This window comes from Haematobia irritans, chromosome 3 (genome assembly GCF_050003625.1).
Source record: "Haematobia irritans isolate KBUSLIRL chromosome 3, ASM5000362v1, whole genome shotgun sequence".
Taxonomy (NCBI): Eukaryota; Metazoa; Arthropoda; class Insecta; order Diptera; family Muscidae; genus Haematobia; species Haematobia irritans.
Window position 1 is genome coordinate 150,067,446 of NC_134399.1, and position 13,655 is coordinate 150,081,100.

Below are 13,655 nucleotides of genomic sequence, written 5' to 3' on the forward strand. Positions count from 1 at the left end.
TGATACCACAGTGGTGAACTTCTCTCTTATCACTGAGTGCTGCCCGATTCCATGTTAAGCTCAATGACAAGGGACCTCCTTTTTATGGCCGAGTCCGAACGGCGTTCCACATTCCAGTGAAACCACTTAGAGAAGCTTTGAAATCCTCAGAAATGTCACCAGCATTACTGAGGTGGGATAATCCACCGCTGAAAAACTTTTTGGTGTTCGGTCGTAGTAGGAATCGAACCCACGACCTTGTGTATGCAAGGCGGGCAAGGTAACCATTGCACCACGGTGGCTCCCAAACCTGAACTAATATAAACCATATTTTAAACAGACCTTCTTTTATCACAATGCACAATGGGCCAAAAGACCGAAATCTCACGCATAAAATCAATTTTTGAACTTGTGAAAATTAAACATTTGGTGCTGCGAAAAAGTTGACAACAAATTACCAAAAACAAATCCACAAAATGGTAAAAAAATACGGCAACCCGTTTGGCCGTTTTAGGCCGACGAAGTGGCAACTCTTTGTTATTGATTTTTTTTCTTGAATTCCTAGTTTTGCAAGGTGCTTTAGAGATTTTGCTGATAAAAAAAAGTTTTTAAAGTTATAAACTTAATTTGAAATGTAAAATTTAAGTCAAGGTATGTACTTTTAGCAAAAATTAACAGCGATTGTAAATATTGTTTGGTTGTTTAGAAATTTGTGTGACAAAAAGCATATTTTACTTTGCTTAATTTAATATATGTCCCATGTTGTCTGGAGTATAACTTACTATATTGGAACGGATTGGTAGAGTTCTATACTGCGTTAGAAAGGTTGAGATGTTGTCTTTCTTGCAAACACAAATTTGTCTGCTTATAAGTGCTAATGAAGGTACCCCATTATAATTATGGTGTTACAATCGAAATGCAAAAATTATTAAATATTGGATAGAAAACAACTCCCAGTGCTGTAATAATAATGCAACAAGTATATAAGGCCGTAAGTTCGGCCAGGCCGAAGCTTATGTACCCTCCACCATGGATTTCGTAGAAACTTCTACTGAAGACTGTCATCCACAATCTAATTACTTGAGTTGCGGTAACACTTGCCGATGGCAAAACTTCCTACTACCGTCTTCTAAATTGCAAGGTAGTCCATACGGGATATATATTAAACTAAAAAAGGCCGATTAAATACGTACATAATTAAGTTTGACAAAATTTTGTATAGAAATAAAATTTTGATAATAGTTTCTATAGAAACAAAATTTTGACAAAATAAAATTTTGACAACATTTTCTATGGAAGTAAAATTTGGACAAAATTTTCTATAGAAATAAAATTTTAACAAAATTTTCTATAGAAATAAAATTTTAACAAAATTTTCTATAGAAATAAAATTTTGACAAAATTTTCTATAGAAATAAAATTTTGACAAAATTTTGTAAAGAAATAAAACTTTGACATAATTTTCAATAGAATTAAACTGTTGACAACATTCCCTATAGAATTAAAATTTTGACAAAATTTTCTATAGAAATAAGATTTTGGCAAAATTGACTATAGAAATAAAATTTGAGAAAATTTTCTATAGGAATAAAATTTTGATAGATTATTTTTGGCTCGAGCGGCAACCATGATTGATGAATCGATATGGACCAATTTTTGTATATATATATATATATATATATATATATATATATATATTATATATATATATATATATATATATATATATATATATATATATATATATATATATATATATATATATATATATATATATATATATATATATATATATATATATATATATATATATATATATATATATATATATATATATATATATATATATATATATATATATATATATATATATATATATATATATATATATATATATTTATATTTATATTATATATATTATATTTTGCTTCTCCAAGAGACTCCGGAGATCAAATCTGTAGAACGGTTTATATGGGGGCTATATATAATTATGGACCGATATGGATCAATTCGTGTCCATATCGTGTTTGCTAGAGACCACATACTAACACCAAGTTTTAAATTTCAACCGGATCGGATGAATTTAGCTCCTGCAAGAGGCTCGGGGGGTCAAATCTGGGGATCGGTTTATATGGGGGCTATATATAATTATGGACCAATGTGAACCAATTTTTGCACGGTTGTTAAAGAGCATATATCAAAACCATGTACCAAATTTCAGCATGATCGGATGAAATTTGCTTCTCATTGAGGCACTGAAAGCCAAATCTAGGGATCGGTTTATATGGGGGCTATATATAATTATGGACCGATGTGGACCAATTTTTGCATGGTTGTTAGAGACCATATACCAAAACCATGTACCAAATTTCAGCCAGATCGGATGAAATTCGCTTCTCTTTGAGGCTCCGCAAGCCAAATCTGGGGATCGGTTTATATGGGGGGTATATATAATTATGGACCAATTTTTGCATGGTTGTTATAGATCATATACCAACACCATGTACCAAATTTCAGCCGGATCGGATGAAATAGGCTTCTCTTAGAGGCTCCGCAAGCCAAATCTGAGGGTCCGTTTATATGGGGGCTATACGTAAAAGTGGACCGATATGGCCCATTTGCTATACCATCTGACCTACATCAATAACAACTACTTGTGCCAAGTTTCAAGTCGATAGCTTGTTTCGTTCGGAAGTTTGCGTGATTTCAACAGACGGACGGACGGACGGACGGACATGCTTTGATCGACTGAGAATTTCACCAGAGTATATATACAGTATGGGGTTTTAGAGCAATATTTCTATGTGTTACAAACGGAATGACAAAATTAATATACCCCCCATCCTATGGTGGAGGGTATAAAAATGTGGTTCTATGTGCTTTATTATCTTAGAACATAACATATTACGTTAAAATAAATTTGTATTTAGTCTTTTAGACATTCATTAATCTCAGTTCTCTTATTTGAAACTCGGAAAGACTGTTTTGTTGGATCTGTTGGATGTATTTGATGATCGACATACTAAGATGAACTTCAAAATTGCTCACCAATTTTGGTTGATAATTTTTTTTCGCAAAATAGCTTATAACTTATATTTTTTGCCGAAAGATTCTTTTATGTGAAGCTTCATTTACCATGATTGTGGTGCTTTAAGTTAACACAGGTAATGTGTTTGCCTATAAAATTCAGTTGACATGTAATTTGAAGCCTATTTAATGGTGTCAGGTACAGTTTTTTTTCGCGAGTTGGTATCAAGTATAATGGCACCAATTTTTCTAATAACAAAAACATTCCACAAACGATGTTTTCGGTAATATGTACTAAACTTTCTCATTATTAGTGTATTATTTTCAAAGGTATTTTGTTTATAGTATTTAAACAATGGCATTAAATACATGATTTCAACTACTATTCTTCTTTTTCAGATTCAATTTTCCTTCACTCAATGTAAGTATAAATTAAATGTTCTTTTCCCATGGCTCTTTAAGTATTTTATTTAACCCGTTTTCTCTTCTCCATTCCTATTGTTGGAAAATTTCGCAAGATTATAATTGCTAACTATTGTTGTATATTTTTCCATAATGAAGGAGATCGTAGTTATTTTTTGTAATTATGAGAAATGTTGAAGTCATCTAGAAGTGTATTCGCATACAATTTTTATTACATTAATAAGAAGAGAATTTTTGTATAGATATGGAAATAGAATTTAATGAAATTCCAAATGCCTCTGGGAATTGGAATATCATTTTTTTTGATTTATGATTTCATCCAGTAGGTACTTGATGTACTGGAAATGCAATTACATAGACATTCAAAGAAATTTAAAAACTGAGCAAAAAAATATTCTCTTTCATTATTTTCACATGGAATTCAGCGTGATTGAAATGATTTTATTTAACATTTCTCATGGTTTTATTTAGTTTAATGAAAACGACATACCACTCAAAATATTTTGTGAAAATTCATTCATTTAAACATTGCTCCAAATTCAATTAAAAACAACACCAATTCCTCCACCTTCACAATAAATGTAACACACCTTCGAAAATTAATTGGTAATGCACCTGAAATAATCCAATTTCGTCATTTAACACACTTTCCGCCTTTACAAAATATGCCTTTCGTTCGCTTTAATATAAATTCATAAATTATTCATTATCCTTTTAACGGTGTTATAGCGAACGAAACAAGTGTTGGCGGCTTTGAAATTGCAATTTAAGGCTATGTGGAAAATTGAGCCCACGTAATTTTTGCCAATAAGTTAACAATCTGTCGTACCATAACCTCCTTACATGGATGTATATTGAGCAGAATTAGGAAATCGCCTTAATATGGCACCAACAAATGATGGTGACTGTTTAATATCTTATATTTTTTTGGAATAAAAGACAATATTATAGAATTTCCAAGCCATTTTAGGAAATATTGATGGACAGTGTATGGGCTAATTGAATTTTTAACCAAAATTACTGTTTGAATATAGCAGTTGTTGTTTTTTCTTTTTTTTTTTGTAGAAATTCTTATATATTTCGTGGGAGAAAATTGTAACTGATTTTAATTAAATAATAAAAAAATTATATTTCATTTTGAAGTTACTCCCAAATTTAAAATTAACAATCAAATGTTTTCACACAAAGCCATCTCAAGATTTCAGTCATTGCAAATTCATCAATCCTTTATTGCTCCCTCCTGCAAATGTATTTTTCACATTCTTGCTACTAGTAAAATAAGTTCATGTCTTAAGTCTTTTGTTTTTCTACTAAAGCGTAATATACAAATAGTTTTGCTGTTGCCCCAAATATTTATCCTAAAATACCCCCACAACACAGATTCCACGTAAATCATATATCATCATTTCGTGAACACATTATTGCAGATTTAAAGAAAAACAATGCAATGAGACTATGAAATACGAGCCTCAAGATATATGTTTGAAAATTAACAAAATTTACAAGGGCATCAAATTTATACTACAGCCAATGAATGCAGATGTGTTTTTGAAACACCATGGAACAAATAAATAAGGACAGTCTTAACATTCATGATATAAAACACAAAATTATTTTGGTCGTAATATAAAAACCACAGCCGGCAATTCAGTCACATCGACCCAATTCTTGCACTTTATACATTCTTAAAAAAAATTATACAGACAAATCACCATTTATTAAAACTATTACAAAATAATACCCTTTAAATTCAACTTTTCTGTATAATAGTCTTCTTCTTCTAAGCTAAGTAAAAAATAAATTTTTACCTTTTGTTTTTTTATATGTTTTTAATGGGTTTTCAAGGTTATTTTAAAATGCGAATAAAACAATTATAGAATTAGTCCATTATTTTCATCCTCATCCAGTAGATTTGTTGAAAACAAGAGATGTGGTTTTGCCAAGAAATACACCCTAAGAAAAATCGCTTCTGTAACACATATACCCCAAACACATTTTGCTTCAAACATATATATTTTCAGGATTGGTCCAAACAAAAGATTGTTTGTATTATTCAAACATATTATGTTTCACCTTAGGGCATACACTGGTAGTAAAAAATTTTAATGAAATTTTCTTTGTGTGGATATTTTTTTAAGGCGGCAATTGGTTACTTCCATTATTTTACTTGCAGCATACTCTCTAGGTCTTTCTTTCTAAACACAAATATGTTTATAGACTATTTCTAAATTAATATATGTTTGCATCTAAGCATATTATATTTAAAAACATTTTATGTCCCAAACATAATATGTTCTAACATATTAACATATATGTTCCAAACATGTTATGCTAGTTTATCAACATTATATGCTTGCACTTAAAAATATTGTGTTAAAAGCTTTGAGTTCCAAACACAAAATTTTTACACCCAAACATATGAAAAACAGTCTTTTTCGTACGTGTAGATTTGCAAGAATAAATGAACAAAGTCTTAATATTCTTTGCTCACTTTAGTGAGTAGTAGATACGAGGGTTGCCTTTTATATTATTTTTATTGTAAAGCTTTACATTTTTGAGGTTATAGGTACTACGAACGTTTTGCTATTTGTGTTATTTATAGGAACTTAAGGGATTCATCTCAACCGAAAAATGAAATGAAATCCTGAACATGAATGTGCGATTATCTTTTACAACTTTCGACGTCGATTAACCATTTTTTTTGGCAATGGAGCTCCGTCAAAGACCAGTGCTCATTGATGGAATGGTGAATTCAACCGAGGTTGTAGTTCACCCCAAGACGAATTTCATTGATGCTGTTCGCCAACTGATATTGTACGATTGTCATGCGACATATCGTAGGATTAAGACAGCCTTGGACATTAGTGGGACCAGTATATATCCAATATTGCATGAATATTTGACCGTCGAAAAGATTTGTTCGCATTGGATCCCACACAATTTGTGAATCGCTCTAAAAAAGAAATGCTCAAAAAATACGATTACGGTACTTCGAAACACGTCTATAACATAATCACAGGCGATGAATCGTGGATTTATGTGTATGATCCCGAAAGTAAACAGCAATCGACTGTATGGGTGTTTCAAGATGAGCCAAATCCAACAAAAATTGCTCGCGTAAGAAAAACTTCCAAGCAAATGATCTATTTTTTCGAAAAAACTGGATATATTGCAATCATATATCTAGAACAACGCAGAACAGATAAGTCTGAATGGTACACATCCAGTTTATTTCTGAATGGTACACATCCAGTTTATTTCAGGAAAACCAACCGCGACAATGCGAGCTCTCACCCATCGGCTCAAACAGCTGCATTTTTCAGCACTCAAAACATCGATTTGATGGGTCATCTGCCGTATATAAACTTGCCACCCTTTGACTTCTTTATATTCCCGTACGTAATGAAGTGGGAGATCAAAATGAATCGACAGTTGATGCACTCAGAACCTGGAAAGTTGACTTATTTTTTACGTTTTTCCTTACTTGAAATCCAATAATACTGAGCAACGGATACCTAAGAAGAAGAAAATTGCATTGCTCCTGAGCCAATTTGGCACCACTTCCAGATCAAAAAAAAAAAAAAAAACATTTTATTGCGTTTTTAGCTACACAGATAAAAATAGTTTTTGTCTTCAATCACGAAATTAATTGATTCAAAAAATTGTTGAACCAACGAAAATTTTAATTGAATTTAATAGAATGCAATTAGCATTTTTATTGAACACAAGTATATACGGCCGTAAGTTCGGTCAGGCCGAAGCTTATGTACCCTCCACCATGGATTGCGTAGAAACTTCTTCTAAACACTGCCATCCACAATCGAATTACTTAATTTTCGGTAACGCTTGCCGATGGCAAGGTATCTTAAAACCTCCTAACACCGTCTTCTAAATTGTATGTAAGTCCATACGTGGTATATATTAAATCAAAAAAGATCGATCAAATACGTATATAATTCAGTTTGACAAAATTTTCTATAGACATAAAATTTTGACAACATTTTATTTAGAAATAAAATTTTAACAAAATTTTCTATAGAAATAATATTTTCACAAAATTTTCTATATAAATAAAAGTTTGACAAAATTTTCTATAGAAATAAAATTTTGACAAAATTTTCTACAGAAATAAAATTTTAACAAAATTTTCTATATTCTATAATTCAGTTTGACAAAATTTTCTATAGACATAAAATTTTGACAACATTTTATATAGAAATAAAATTTTAACAAAATTTTCTATAGAAATAAAATTTTCACAAAATTTTCTATATAAATAAAAGTTTGACAAAATTTTCTATAGAAATAAAATTTTGACAAAATTTTCTACAGAAATAAAATTTTAACAAAATTTTCTATAGAAATAAAATTTTAACGGAAATTTCTATAGAAATAAAATTTTGACAAAATTTTCTATAGAAATAAAATTTTGATAAAATTTTCTATAGAAATAAAATTTTGGTAGATTATTTTTGGATCGAGTGGCAACCATGATTATGAACCGAATAACATTTTAACAAAATTTTCTATAGTAATAAAATTTTGACAAAATTTTCTATAGAAATAAAATTTTAACAAAATTTTCTATAGAAATAAAATTTTGGTAGAATATTTTTGGCTCGAGTGGCAACCTTGATTATGAACCGATATGGAAAAATTTTTGTGTGATTGGAGATCGGCTATATATAACTATAGACCGATATGGACCAATTTTTGCATGGTTGTTACACGCTCACAAAAAATCGCTTCTGTAACATATACTCCCAAACATATTTTGCTTCAAGCATATACATTTTTGGCTATTGCCCAAACATTTATATGTTTGATCTCTTCCAATATATAATATGTTTGAAAGCATATTGGTCTAAACAATATATGTTTGGGTAGTCTAAGTTCCAAACATTTTGTATTTTTGCATCCAAATTCAATAATGTTGTCTTCCAAAAAACAATATGTTATTATGTGAACATATAATATGTTTGGAAGCATTTTGCACCCAAAAATATTATATGCTTAAAAAAATTCTCCTAAACAATATTGTGCTCAAAATTTTATTTATTTATTTATATATTTACAATCATAATGAATTATGAAAATAAACAGGTAGTATAGGTGCTAACAACATAGGTTTTCGACCTGAATGCTCAAAATTTTGTTTCTGCCTTAATTTTGTAATAACAAGCAACAACCACCAACTTAATTCAATATCGCTCCCTGTTAAATAGCACTCCAAGCTACTAAACACATATATGTTTATAGGCTATTTCTAAATTAATATATGTTTGCATCCAAGCATATTATATTTAAAAACATTTTATGTCCCAAACATAATATGTTCTAACATATTAACATATATGTCCCAAACATGTTATGCTAGTTTATGAACATTATATGCTTGCACTCAAAAATATTGTGTTTAAAAATTTGTTTTCCAAACATATAATGTTTATAGCCAAACATATGAAAAACAGTCTTTTTCATCCGTGTAGCGGCCATATACTAACACCACGTTCCAAATTTGAACCGGATCGGATGAATTTTGCTCCTGCAAGAGGCTCGGGGGGTCAAATCTGGGGATCGGTTTATATGGGGGCTATATATAATTATGGACCAATGTGAACCAATTTTTGCACGGTTGTTAAAGACCATATATCAAAACCATGTACCAAATTTCAGCATGATCGGATGAAATTTCCTTCTCTTTGAGGCTCCGAAAGCCAAATCAAGGGATCGGTTTATATGGGGGCTATATATAATTATGGATCGATATGGACCAATTCTGGCACGGTTGTTGAAGATCATATACTAACGCCATGTTCCAAATTTCAACCGGATTGGATGAAATTTGCTTCTCTTAGAGGCTCCGCAAGCCAAATCTGAGGTCGGTTTATATGGGGGCTATATATAATTATGAACCGATGTGGACCAATTTTTGTATGGTTGTTAGAGACCATATTCCAAAACCATGTACCAAATTTCAGGAGGATGGGATGAAATTTGCTTCACTTTGAGGCTCCGCAAGCCAAATCTGTGGATCGGTTTATGTGGGGGCTATATATAATTATGGACCGATGTGGGCCAATTTTTGCATGGTTGTTAGAGATCATATACCAACATCATGTACCAAATTTCAGACGGATCAGATGCTAAATTTGGGGGTCCGTTTATATGGGGGCTATACGTAAAAGTGTACCTATATGGCCCATTTTCAATACCATCCGACCTACATCAATAACAACTATTTGTGCCAATTTTCAAGTCGATAGCTTGTTTCGTACGGAAGTTAGCGTGATTTCAACAGACGGACGGACGGACATGCTTAGATCGACTCAGAATTTCACCACGACCCAGAATATGTATACTTTATGGGGTCTTAGAGCAATATTTCGATGTGTTACAAGCGGAATGACAAAGTTAATATACCCCCATCCTATGGTGGAGGGTATAAAAATGTTGGTGATATTTTTCTTCTTTCCTGAGTATCCTTATTCCAAGTTAATAGTACGGACTTGCCAAAAAGTGATTAGCATCTGGTCCTGAACAATTTTCCTGGTGAAACTCCGCTTCACGTCACAGATTTTCTAGACTATGAAAATTGACGTAACTCGGATGTTTGAGACATACTACACCTGATAATTCCAAATAAATTTGTATTCTTTACTTAAATATCTTTGAATCCAAAGTGGGTGTATTAGACTTTGACCCAGTAATACTATGAAAATTGAAAGGCATAAACTGGATAAAAACGCTTAAAAAACTATATTTCAATAAGCGACAAAGTAGGTTAGGTTAGTTGGCAGCCCCATGTATGGCGATTTCGATTGGGAAAAAGGTGCATCATTCAAGAATATGAAGGATACTCTCATAGATTTTGGATCCTGCATCCCTCACATTATTATGAATTAACAATAACTTTGGAATGACACTATAATTTGGGCGAAAATGCGATGAGGGAAAATGTAGTGTAACACCAAGGCAACATATTTTTTGCGAAACGAAAACGCCCTTAGACTATTCAGTCCATTGTGATACCACAGTAGTGTCGACAAAGTATGTAATACTCCCATCGAGGAAGGTATAAAAATTATATGAACCTTGAATTTGTCCGCTTTGTAAATATTTAAGTAGCGTATAGTGTCTTAATAAACTTGCACATCTTCATTCCACACTGCCATACATCTGCAACACCTTAGCATAAAATATCATTGGAGGGTGTAAAACAATTTAAACATTTTAACGCCAGTCAGTCATTCCCCTCTCTCAGCAACTAATAAACTGTTTATGACTGGCTTTTGTTTTCTTTCCATTAACTGTTTACTGTGATTACCATAAATGTGTTACACATTACTAACATAATTATTACATCATTTCAAACAGGCATGGTTGTGCCATTTAGGAAGGTTTAAATTTTGTTAGAAAATAATTAGTTATGACAGTCAAACTAAATAAAACCAAAGCAAAAACAAAAATAAACAAAAAATAAATTTGCCAAATACTGTGAAGAATTGTTAATAATATCGTATATGACAATCATAATTTGTTGATATGAGCTACAATAGATACATGTCGCTTGACTTGAGGAAATTTTGCAAAATTTAATTTGGTTTGATAGATATGGTTTTTGTTATTTGCTGAATACAAATAATAAACAAAGTCTTATATGGATAGTGGTTAAATTTATCAATTGTTAAAATATCATTAGCAATGATCCATTACAAACTGCATGCGAATGTATGTACTATTGAATGTCTGTCCATTGGTTATGTATCTTTGTATCCACCATTTCACAAATGCATGTCTTTAAAAGCTATCTATGTTAAATCACCACACCTTTAATGTTTTGTACTAATTCCATGTCATTTTATACAATTTGTTGGTCTCGTTAACTTTTTACATAGCTAACATGGTTTTTGTTTTTGCATAATCGTAACTCTGTTCCTCAAATATTTTTAAAAAGAAGAAAAACAAAACTGAAAAGAGAACAATGACCCCCACCTGTTTTAAAAAGGTATCACAGTATTGTGGGTTGTGTTCGGTATCATGTTTTTTTTTCTTTCATTCAAATTTTATTTTCAACACGAAATCATGTACGATATTGAAATACATTAGATAAATGGGGAATATGCAAACTAAACAAATGTAAATATTATGCACGAACTATTTTATTGCAATGGTATATATAACAATAAATTTGACTTCTTGTTTGTGATTCGTTTGACGTTTATGAGTTAGAGCGTGAGAACAAGAAATTCGGAAAATAAATTTAGAATAATAGAATTTGTAACACCATTTTGATATATTTATACGTAATATGCGATGTTCAAATATTCACTATCAATGTAGAAGTATCAATTAGCTTTTTTCAAAAACTGAGCTATTTATGAACTATTTATTCGTTCCGATTCAACCGGTTTTCATGAAAACGCGTAATTTTGAAAGAGCTGTGTAATTTTGTTGTCATAAAAATTTTAGCAAGTTAGAAAATATTGTGCAGTAGCTCCGATTTAGAGAGACATTCTAAGACTTAGAAATGTCTTCAGTATGAAAATCATACACAGAAAAATTGTTTATTATTCAATCACGAAATTAAATAATTTTTTAATTGAAATCTCTTCACTCACGAAAATGATAGTATCATTTAATATCAGTTTTAATTGGGCATAAAAAATATTTGATAAAAAAATTAATTGAGTTAATCAAAAAGCGAAGTGATTTGATTTGAAAATTTAAATATAATCAAAACGAACTGTTTTTTTGCAATATAAGTTAATTGTAGTATCATTTTTACATATTAATTTTTTCTATGCATAGAAGAAAAATTATAAATAAAAAATTAATTAATACAATTAACCTTTTAGTCAAACTCGGAAGACTAAGTCAGTTGAAAAATAATTGTTTTTTTTAATATTTAATTAAAAATTTATTGATTAAGTCAGAAATTTAATTGATGTCGATTGTAAAACTCAAACTTTTGAAATTGATTAATTTAATTGTTAAGGGTTATATTAACATTGTCATTCCGTTTGTAACACATCGAAATATTGCTCTAAGATCCCATTAAGTATATATATGTTATTCTGGGTCGTGGTGAAATTCTGAGTCGATCTAAGCATGTCCGTCCATCCGTCCGTCCGTTGAAATCGCGCTAACTTCCGAACGAATCAAGCTATCGACATGAAACTTGGCACAAGTAGTTGTTATTGATGTAGGTCGGATGGTATTGCAAATGAGCCATATCGGACCACTTTTACGTATAGTCCCGGAGTATAGTCCCCCATATAAACCGATCCCCAGATTTGGCTTGCGGAGCCTCAAAGAGAAACAAATTTCATCCGATCCGGCTGATATTTGGTACATGGTGTTGGTATATGATATCTAACAATCGTGCAATAATTGGTTCACATCGGTCTATAATTATATGTAGCCCCCATTTAAACCGATCCCCAGATTTGACCTCCGGAGATCTTGAAGGAGCAAAATTCATCCGATCCAGTTGAAATTTGGTACGTGGTGAAGTACATTGCGCTAGTAGTATAGCCAACCATGCCAAAAATTTTCCATATCGGTCTATAGTTATATATAGGCGATCCCCAAAAATATTCTACCAACATTTTATTTCTATAGAAAATTTTGTCAAACTGAATTATATACGTATTTAATCGGCCTTTTTTTGTGTAATATATATACCCCGTATGGAGTATCTTACAATTTCGAAGACGGTGTTAAGAAGTTTTATGATTCCTTGCCATCGGCAAGTGTTACCGCAACCCAGGTAATTCGATTGTGGATGACAGTCTTTAGTACAAGTTTCTATGCAATCCATGGTGGAGGATACATAACATTCGGCCTGGCCGAACTTACGGACGTATATACTTGTCTTAACTAACTTTGTGTTCTTAGTTTGATTAAAACAATGGTTGTATCAATTTTAATTAAAGACGTAATTATTTTCAATCACTTTGTGTTTTTATTTTGATTGTATCAATTATTATTATTATTTTTTTGTTAAATTAATTTTAATTTTGTATACCCACCACCATAGAATGGTAATGGGGGTATAATAACTTTGATAACGATATCCGTCTGTCTGGACGTCTGTTGTAATCACGCTACAGCCTTCAATAATAAAGCTATCTTGCTTAATTTTTGCACAAACTCTTTTTTTGTCTCCAATCAGGTCAAGTTCGAAGATGGGCTATAAACCTACCCCCCGCTTTGGGGTCGTT

The 13,655-nt window shown here is 31.2% G+C and overlaps 2 protein-coding genes across 5 annotated transcripts in view; one reads left to right on the forward strand and one right to left on the reverse strand.

Moving 5' to 3' along the window:
• LOC142231916 (uncharacterized) overlaps nucleotides 1–13,655 on the forward strand; it is a 334,412-nt gene that overhangs the window by 123,271 nt on the left and 197,486 nt on the right. For both annotated transcript variants that reach the window (XM_075302581.1, XM_075302582.1), the window contains one exon: nucleotides 3,406–3,427. The gene's annotated coding sequence lies outside the window, so the exon portion shown is untranslated. The remainder of the gene's footprint in view (nucleotides 1–3,405; nucleotides 3,428–13,655) is intronic.
• Nucleotides 1–13,655, reverse strand: part of fw (CUB and Sushi multiple domains furrowed) — a 145,014-nt gene that overhangs the window by 37,666 nt on the left and 93,693 nt on the right. The gene's annotated exons all lie outside the window — the stretch shown is intronic.